The 10,000-nt window shown below is 45.2% G+C and overlaps 1 protein-coding gene across 1 annotated transcript in view; it reads right to left on the reverse strand.

The window, feature by feature from the left end:
• Window positions 1-10,000, reverse strand: part of nfia (nuclear factor I/A) — a 121,011-nt gene that overhangs the window by 65,466 nt on the left and 45,545 nt on the right. The gene's annotated exons all lie outside the window — the stretch shown is intronic.

Consider the following 10,000-nt stretch of genomic DNA (forward strand, 5'->3'; position numbering starts at 1 on the left):
CCTTAGTCATTACCATCAGGCGAGCGAGGACACTGGAATGTGTGGAGAGGTAAAGAGGGAGTGAAGGAGATGGAGGGAAGAGTGACGGAGGAGTGACAGTGAAGAATAGGAGTCTGCCCGGGTAAACAGAACCAACCTCCTCCTTTAAACTGGACCCAATTCTACAGCCCATATAACCCTGGTCACACATTCACAGGCTCTGCTCCCTCCCTCCCTCCCTCGCTCGCTCTGTGTCTCCTTCTCTCTCTTTCTCTCTCTCTCTGGAGAAGGTCTGGATATTTACGAGGAGCAGTAAAGCCTGTGCTGCATTTGCATGGTTAATAGAGGAGGCTGCAAAGTAATTTGTGTGAGAGCTAACCCGAAGACCGGACGACCGTAACTCAGACACAGAGAGAGATGGAGAGAGAGAGAGAGGAGAGAGAGAAGGAAAGAGAGAGACAGAGAGAAGAGAGGCAGAGATGGAAAGAGAAAGATGGAGAGAGATGGAACGAGAGGGAGAGAGAAACAGATGGAGACAGACAGAGAGAGATGAAGAGAGAGACAGAGAGATGGAGAGTCAAAAAGTGAGAGAAAATGGGAAAGAGTGAGACAGCCTAATAGAGTTGTACAGAGACAGAGTGAGAGAATGGATGGGGGGATGTGATAAAGAGAGAGAGTAAGGTGGAGTCTACAGCACTGCGGTCCAAAAAGACAAAATCGAAGAAAGATAAGAGATAGAAAAGGATAGACTAATAGAGACATACAGAGGTAGTTACACTGACAGACCGAAGAGACAGAGAGAGAGAAACGGAGAGGGAGAGAGAGAGAGAGAGAGAGAGAGAGAGAGAGAGAGAGAGGTGAAGATAGACTGAGGAGTTGGGGAGAATGGAAATCATTGGTAAATATGAACCCGTTTAAAGCCTCAATCTCAATCTAACATCCATCGATCTCTAATTCTAACTACACCTCTCTCTCTCTCATTCTCTAACCCTCCTTAAAGCGCTCTCTAACCTAAAACGACTTTCAATTCAGTTCAGTTCAAACTTTATTGACAAAAGAGCCCAGACGAGGACACGTGACGCCACAAACACTACATCTTATGATCAATTACATATCGTATCACAAATAGTACCACTGTCAAAACAGTGTGATAGTCGTATCAATACTAGTACATTCCTGTAGTAATGATATTTATAACAGTATATAGGGATAGGCACTAATATTTTTAAGTATATTTTCAAGCCCCTAAATTTGGTGGCCAAGCTCCTAAATTTAGTGGCCAAAGTACATTTTTGGTGGCCCAAATGTAAAAACACAGAAAAGGCAATTTAACACAACTTAAAACTGTGACACATCAACAGACGAAAAGACATCAACAAAATGAAAATATATAACTATCTATTTAAACTGAAAACTCAAGTTCGTTTGTAAACCTAGTACATACATATTCTGTCCCTTAGTTCAGTCTCTTTTTCACACCCCAATCCATGCTGCCTCTGCCTCATACACGCTCTCTCTCGCTCCCTCCATCCATGCCTGCCTCCCTCCCTCCCAGCATTGTGCCTGTAAGTCATGTCTGCAATAAAAACATTACAAAAAGCAGTAGAAAACCTATAACACATACTTCTAACTGTAGCCACAATCGTCAAAATACATGGGCAGAATGAACATTTTTCATATAATTATTTAAATTGAAAACTCAAGTTTTTGTAAACATATGGTACATATATTCTCTCACAGTCTCAGTTCAGTCTTTTTCGCATCCCTCTGCCTCATACACTCTCTCGCTTGCTTGCTCCCTCCCTCCCTCCCAGCATTGTCCCGGCGTCAGTCATGAGTGCAATAAAAACATTACAAGAAGCAGTAGAATTCTAATCCGCAAGAACCGAAATGTAGCGGGCTTGGCACAGCTTCTCCAGTGTTGGTTCCGAGGCGTCATTGTAGATGTGGGGAATGAATCTACAGCAGTAAAGTTGCCGACAACAACGTTAACACCATTAACTATGAGCAACTAGCTACAATACAAACAGGCAATATGCTATGCGAGCTAGCCAACAGTAGCCTACTGCTGATGAAGAGTAGCTAACCTTACATTATTTGTCCAATAAATTTAGCTAGCTGCTCTACTTAGTAGCATTAGCACTCATTAATTTGCAGCATATAAACCTAACCAGCTAGCTAGCTAACTAGATTAGAATTAAACCAACCCACCTTGCTATGGCTTTGTCGTTTGCATGTCCATGCACCGTGTCCATGCCGTTCTTGATATGGAGTTCGATAAGACCAGGGAAAGCACTGAATGCGATTTTGTTACGTACAGATAAGGTTCAACGTTTTAGGTTTTTATTTTTCAAAGCCATCCAGCGTGCTGAATTTTGCCACAAGAGGACGCCGTTACATAACCTCACATGAAAAGGAACAACTTTTGGATCTGGGGAAACATAAAATCCGAGTGAAAATCAGTTTAAACTGATCTGATCCTTTTAAAAAAACTCTGGGTATTTTTCAGTGAAAATCGGTAAAAACCGAAAATGCTGAGCCTTGCGTACAGAATAGTATACAATGTTGAAATTTTTAATCATTTTCTCCCATTATTCACTCTCCATTTGACGTATTTGTCTCCCCCATGGGTGTATTTTCAGGCAATGTAACTGAAAGGTGTGCAACTGTGCACCTTGTGTTGTGTGATGTGGTGTTTCCTGAAGGCAGTTTCCGGTGAAACATGAGCTAGACTTCTCGGCTTGTTGAGGAAACTGGCAGCACACCGCAGTACGTTACATCCTTAGTTGTGTCATATTCTAGCCACTTAAACTCTTGCTTCCATTCACTCTTAAATTTTCGTTGCCGTTCTGTTTTTTCGTAGTCCACTTTTTGTGTTTCTGGTTCTTCTGTAGGGATTGTGTTCGCAGCTTGAGTAACGTTAGGCTTAGTAAACCCATACTTCAGCAGCCCCAACATATCGGCAGCTGGCCGGTGACGAGTAAAATTATGTTAGCTGTTTTCGTAGAATGTGGATTTAAAAGGCATGAATGAATCGAGATGTTTGTGGAACTGTGACGTTGCTTTTGCGAAGGGCAGTGGGTTTTTTTTGTTTCTTTTTTAATTTAACCTCGACTTGGTGGTCACAGTGGGCCACATACTGGGGATATATGGCGGCCACAGAGTACCTTTTTATGGTCACAGGCCACCGGGCCATGGTTAATGTTGAACCCTGGTATATGAGCATATCAATAGTTAGTATTCAAAATACTGTGGCAGTTATATGTGAGCCTTTGTTTGGCAGTTTCCAGGGCCTCACTTATGGACAACTTGTTGTACTTCTTAAAGCAGGCTCTGTCTTTCATCACACCTTTCTGCACCTCTGTTCACTGGCTAACATCTCTTCGTGCTGCTCTGATTTTGGCTTGCAGGTGTACTCCCAGCTGCAGACGAACAAGAGAAAAACATCAGACCCACCCAGAGCAGAGACTGAGCAATACTGGAAGGATATATGGGGAAAAGACACATCACACAACACCAATGCCCAGTGGCTGGTGGGCCTAAGAGCAGACCAAAGCAATATCCCAGAGCAAGAACCAGTTCTTTTCACAGTGGCCGGCATCCAACTACGAATTTCAAACATTAAGAGCTCGACTGCACCAGGCCCTGACATGATTCACGCCTACAGGCTGAAGAAGCTAATGGCACTGCATGAACGCCTGGCAACACAGATGAACCAGCTGCTAACATCAGGGTCTCACTCTGATTGTCTAACACAGGGGAGAACAACACTGATCATGAAGGATCCCCACAAGGGTACAACACCTTCAAACTACCGGCCAATAACCTGCCTCTCCACAACATGGAAGATCCTGTCAGGCATCATAGCAGCTAAGCTGAATGGGCACATGAGTCAATACATGAGTGAAACTCAGAAAGGAATTGGGAACAACACCAGAAGATCTAAGCATCAGCTACTGGTTGATAGAGCAATCACTCAAGACTCGAAGACCAGACAGACCAACCTGAGCACAGCCTGGATTGACTACAAGAAAGCCTATGATTCAATGCCCTACACCTGGTTACTGGAGTGCTTGGCACTATACAAAGCCAACAGGGCACTAATAGCCTTCATCAAGAACTCAATGCAGCAGTGGAAAACAACACTAGAGGCAAACTCAAAGACAATCATACAGGTAACAATCAAATGTGGCATATACGAAGGTGATGCACTATACCCACTGCTGTTATGCATAGGCCTGAACCCCCTCAGTCAGATCATCACAAAGACGACATGGATACAGGTTCAGAAGTGGAGTTACCATCAAGTCAAGTCAAGTCAAGTCAATTTTATTTGTATAGCCCAATATCACAAATGACAAATTTGCCCCAAGGGGCTTTACAGCAACGCAACATCCTGACCTTAGACCCTCGCATCAGATAACGAAAAACTCCCTAAAAAAACAAAACAAAAAACCTTTAACAGGGAGAAAAAATAGAAAGAAACCTCAGGGACAGCAACCATCAGTCACCTCCTATACAGATGACATCAAGCTGTATACCAGGAATGAGCGAGATATTAACTCTCTGATCCACCTCACCAGGATCTACAGTGATGACACTGGGATGTCATTCGGACTGGACAAGTGCGGTTGAATGGTGGCAAAAAGAGGAAAGATGGTGAGCACTGAAGGGGTTGAATTACCAGATGGCAGGATAAAAGACATACAGGACAGTTACAAGTACCTGGGTATTCCACAGGCAAATGGAAACCACGAGGAGGCAGCAAGGAGGTCAGCTACAGCCAAATATCTCTGCATGGATGAAAGAATGCCACCTTCACCTTAACCTATCTAAGACTGAGCTCCTTGTCATCCCAGCCAGTCCATCCTTGTAACAACAGATCAATATCCAAACAAAGTCTGCCCGAAACCTGGGTGTCATGGTTGAAGACCAACTAACCTTTAAGGTTCACGTGGCCTCGATTGCTCGGTCATGCCGATTTCCCCTGTACAACATCAGGAAACGTAGACCCTACATGTCTGAGCATGCAGCACAACTCCTGGTACAACTCTCTTAATATCCTGCCTTGATTACTGCAACTCCTTACTGGCAGGTCTCCCTGCATGCACATTCAAACCTCTGCAAATGATCCAGAACACAGCGGTGCGTCTGGTCTTCAACCAACACAAAACAGCACATGTCAATCTGCTATTCATATCCTTCCACTGGCTCCCAGTTGCTGCCCCCATCAAATTCAAATTCTTAATGGTGGCTTACAAAACAGGAGCTAAAATGGCTTCTACCTACCTGAACTCCCTCATTCAGGTCTACACTCAGTCCCGCTCACTACGCTCTGCCCAATGAAAGGTGCCTGGTACTTCTGCCACAATGGGGCCCAAAGTCATTTGCCAGACTCTTCTGTAGTTCCCCGATGGTGGAACGAGTTACCAAACTCAATTCGATCCACTGAGTCCCTCTCCATCTTTAAGAAGAAGCTAAAGACCCAGCTCTTTCTCAAACACCCCCACACCTGATGGTATTAACATGAAAAATTGAAAAAAAAATCGCTTCTATGCACCCTATGTATTGCCTTTGTGCAGTGTCTGTTGGCACCTATGTCCTATCGGCCCCGAACCTAGTTTTTTTGGCACTTACTTACATTGTCGCCTCCTGACTAGATCCTTGCTTGTGTTGTATCAACTCCCAGATGTATGTTGCTTTGGATAAAAGCACCTGCTAAATTAAATTGTAACATTGTAAATACCCCCAGAGAGTGAGGCAGGTCCTGGGGAGCCAGCTCAATGGGAAGAATAAGATCCAAGCCATCAACACATATGCCCTACCAGTCATCAGATACCCAGCTGGAATAATAAGCTGGCCAAAGGAGGAGATAAAGGCCACAGATATCACAACATGGAAACGCCTCAAAATGCACGGAGGGTTCCACCCGAAGTCCACAAGCCCGAGACTGTACAATAAGTGAAAATATGGGGGCTGAGGGTTAGTGCGTGTCAGGGCCACTATCCAGGATGAAAAAAGGAACATCCACGAGTATATCAGAAAGAGGGCCCTCCAGGATGAACTGCTGATTGAGTACCTCAGGCAGCAGAAGACAGAGTGCGGAGGAAGAAGAAGAGGAGGTATCATGGAAGATCAAGCCCCTCCACGGGATGTACCTTCGACAGATAGAAGACGTAGCTGACAGAGCAATCTTACCAGTGGATAGAAAGGGCTAGACTGGAGGACAGCAGAGTCTCTGAGTATAGTAGCACAAGAACAGGCACCCAGGACCAGGAGCCTCATGTATCAATCGTTACTATGGGCAAATTTGTTCTGACACACCCATGGGATTTTTTGACCCTGAAGTTTGTCTCAGAGACCAGTGTAGAACCTGGGTAACCCCTAAATTTAGACACCGATTGGCTAACCTGACATCTTTGCAGGCCGGGGTGATTGCTTGTTGCAAGAAGTAGACAATAGATGTTAGGAGGAAGGAATTACAAATAACCATCATGCTTCACTACTGACTGTCAGACAGTCTTGAGGGCTAAAAAATTCCACAGGTGTGTATGAATAAATTTGCCCATAATAACGATTGACACATGAGGCCCCAGATCGGTTAAGGCAGGGCTTGACCACACCAGACAAGACCCAAGATGCAGGCTGTGCAAAGATGCCCCTGAGACAGTCCAGCACTTAGTAGCAGGGTGTAAAATGCTAGCTGGGAAAGCATACACTGAAAGGCATAACCAAGTGGCTGGGATAGTGTACAAGAATATCTGTACTCAATACAGACTGGAAGTCCCCAAGTCCAAATGGGAGACACCGCCAAAGGTGGTTGAGAATGGCAGAGAGAAGATCCTGTGGGACTTCAAGTTCCAGACATACAAGCAGGTGCTGGCTAACCAACCGGACATTGTGGTGGTCGACAAGACACAGAAGACAGCAGCAGTGATCAATGTAGCAATCCCAAGTGACGGCAACATCAGGAAGAAAGAGCATGAGAAGCTAGAGAAATACCAAGGGCTGAAGGAAGAACTAGATTGGATGTGGAAGGTGAAATCCATAGCAGTCCCAGTAGTAACAGCAGCACTAGGGGCTGTGACCCCCAAACTGGGAGAGTGGCTCCAGAAGAATTCAGGAACAACATCTGATGTCTCTGTTTCAGAAGACTGCAGTCCTAGGAAAAGCTAAGATACTGCGCAGAACCCTCAAACTCTCAGGTCTCTGAATCAGAATACTTTATTCATCCCCGAGGGGAAATTGGCTATTACTTAATTCCTCAAGCTTGGGTCCTCTACAAACACCCCCTGAAAAGGGGTGAGAGGGAGATTTTTTTTGGTATGTATCAAACAGTATATTAGCATGGTAATATGTAGTATAGTAATAGTAATTATGGTATGATAGTGTAGTAGTGGGTATTTGAGGCTGTATTAAGTCAGTGTAATATTACTGAGTTGTGTAAGGTGTCAGTCTATAGATTTGACACAGTATACTGAGAAAGAGTCTGAATAACTATCTCTCGCTCTCTGGGGATTTCAGCTCCTCCACAAAGTCCTGTGAGGGTTTTCTCATTTGTAAGAGTGAGGGAGAAGAAGGAGAGAGAGAAAGAGAGAGAAGCGATGTGTGTATGTGGGGGTGCTGCTTTGTTGTCAAATGCTTCAATTTGAAGCTCCTGCTGAACAAAGGCAGCAATCAACTTCAAACCTGGACATCCGTCTAGCCTACGCCTCAGGCCCCTCCCCCTTCCCACCCCACCTCCTCATCGCTTTATTGACAGAGAGCATGATGGCGTGATGGGATGAAAGGAGGAGAAGGGGGAGGAGGGAAGAGAGGGTCCTGACAGGACTTGAGTTCTGCTGAGCTCAGCAATAGTTTGCCCCTTCTCTCTCTCTCTCATTCTCCTCTCGCTCTCTCCACTGTGCAGAGCTGTTCCTTCGTCTAAACTATAGCTACTGCTGTTCACACACACACACACACACTCTCTCTCTCTCTCTCTCTCTCTCTCTCTCTCTCTCTCTCTCTCTCTCTCTCGCTCTCTCTCTCTCTCTCTCTCTCTCTCTCTCTCTCTCTCTCTCTCTCTCTCTCTCTCTCTCTCTCTCTCTCTCCTTGGTATACGTGTATGTCATGTAACTAACCTTTTAGGGATTCAGGTGGAACTGACTTCGATTTGACCTGATAAGTGATTGGTTAACGATCCATAAACTTTAACTAGCTAATGCTAACACATGCTAACCCCTGCTAACATATGTTGACGGGACACTGCTGATAGTTAGGCCACGTTAACAAAATTGCTGGTTTCAAAAGGTTTTGGATTTCCTGCAGTGTCTTGGTCAGTGACCAAGTAGGAAGATGTGTTAGTTTTCCAGTGAAAGTTGGTGTGAAAAGATTCACGTTTTTCAGATCAGATGGAGTCTCTGTCTGTTCTCTGTGTCTCTCTGTCTCTGTTCTGTGTCTCTCTGTTCTGTGTCTCTCTGTCTCTGTTCTCTGTGTCTCTCTGTCTCTGTTCTCTGTCTGTTCTCTGTGTCTCTCTGTCTCTGTTCTCTGTGTCTCTCTGTTCTGTGTCTCTCTGTTCTGTGTCTCTCTGTCTCTGTTCTCTGTGTCTCTCTGTCTGTTCTCTGTGTCTCTCTGTCTCTGTTCTCTGTGTCTCTCTGTCTCTGTTCTCTGTCTGTTCTCTGTGTCTCTCTGTCTCTGTTCTCTGTGTCTCTCTGTTCTGTGTCTCTCTGTTCTGTGTCTCTCTGTCTCTGTTCTCTGTGTCTCTCTGTCTGTTCTCTGTGTCTCTCTGTCTCTGTTCTCTGTGTCTCTCTGTCTCTGTTCTCTGTCTGTTCTCTGTGTCTCTCTGTCTCTGTTCTCTGTGTCTCTCTGTTCTGTGTCTCTCTGTCTCTGTTCTCTGTGTCTCTCTGTGTCTGTTCTCTGTGTCTCTCTGTCTCTGTTCTCTGTCTGTTCTCTGTGTCTCTCTGTCTCTGTTCTCTGTGTCTCTCTGTTCTGTGTCTCTCTGTCTCTGTTCTCTGTGTCTCTCTGTTCTGTGTCTCTCTGTTCTGTGTCTCTCTGTCTCTGTTCTCTGTGTCTCTGTCTCTGTTCTCTGTCTGTTCTCTGTCTGTTCTCTGTGTCTCTCTGTCTCTGTTCTCTGTGTCTCTGTCTCTGTTCTCTGTCTGTTCTCTGTGTCTCTCTGTCTCTGTTCTCTGTGTCTCTCTGTCTCTGTTCTCTGTGTCTCTGTCTCTGTTCTCTGTCTGTTCTCTGTCTGTTCTCTGTGTCTCTCTGTCTCTGTTCTCTGTGTCTCTGTCTCTGTTCTCTGTCTGTTCTCTGTGTCTCTCTGTCTCTGTTCTCTGTGTCTCTCTGTCTCTGTTCTCTGTCTGTTCTCTGTGTCTCTGTCTCTGTTCTCTGTCTGTTCTCTGTGTCTCTGTCTCTGTTCTCTGTCTGTTCTCTGTGTCTCTCTGTCTCTGTTCTCTGTGTCTCTCTGTTCTGTGTCTCTCTGTCTCTGTTCTCTGTGTCTCTCTGTTCTGTGTCTCTCTGTTCTGTGTCTCTCTGTCTCTGTTCTCTGTGTCTCTCTGTTCTGTGTCTCTCTGTTCTGTGTCTCTGTGTCTCTCTGTCTCTGTTCTCTGTCTGTTCTCTGTGTCTCTCTGTCTCTGTTCTCTGTGTCTCTCTGTTCTGTGTCTCTCTGTTCTGTGTCTGTTCTCTGTGTCTCTGTGTCTCTGTTCTCTGTCTGTTCTCTGTGTCTCTCTGTTCTGTGTCTCTCTGTCTCTGTTCTCTGTGTCTCTCTGTTCTGTGTCTCTCTGTGTCTGTTCTCTGTCTGTTCTCTGTGTCTCTCTGTCTCTGTTCTCTGTGTCTCTCTGTTCTGTGTCTCTCTGTGTCTGTTCTCTGTCTGTTCTCTGTGTCTCTCTGTCTCTGTTCTGTGTCTGTTCTCTGTGTCTCTCTGTTCTGTGTCTCTCTGTTCTGTGTGTCTCTCTGTTCTGTGTCTCTCTGTCTCTGTTCTGTGTCTCTCTGTTCTGTGTCTCTCTGTTCTCTGTGTCTCTCTGTGTCTGTTCTCTGTCTGTTCTCT

Source organism: Lampris incognitus, chromosome 3 (assembly GCF_029633865.1).
Source record: "Lampris incognitus isolate fLamInc1 chromosome 3, fLamInc1.hap2, whole genome shotgun sequence".
Classification (NCBI taxonomy): domain Eukaryota; kingdom Metazoa; phylum Chordata; class Actinopteri; order Lampriformes; family Lampridae; genus Lampris; species Lampris incognitus.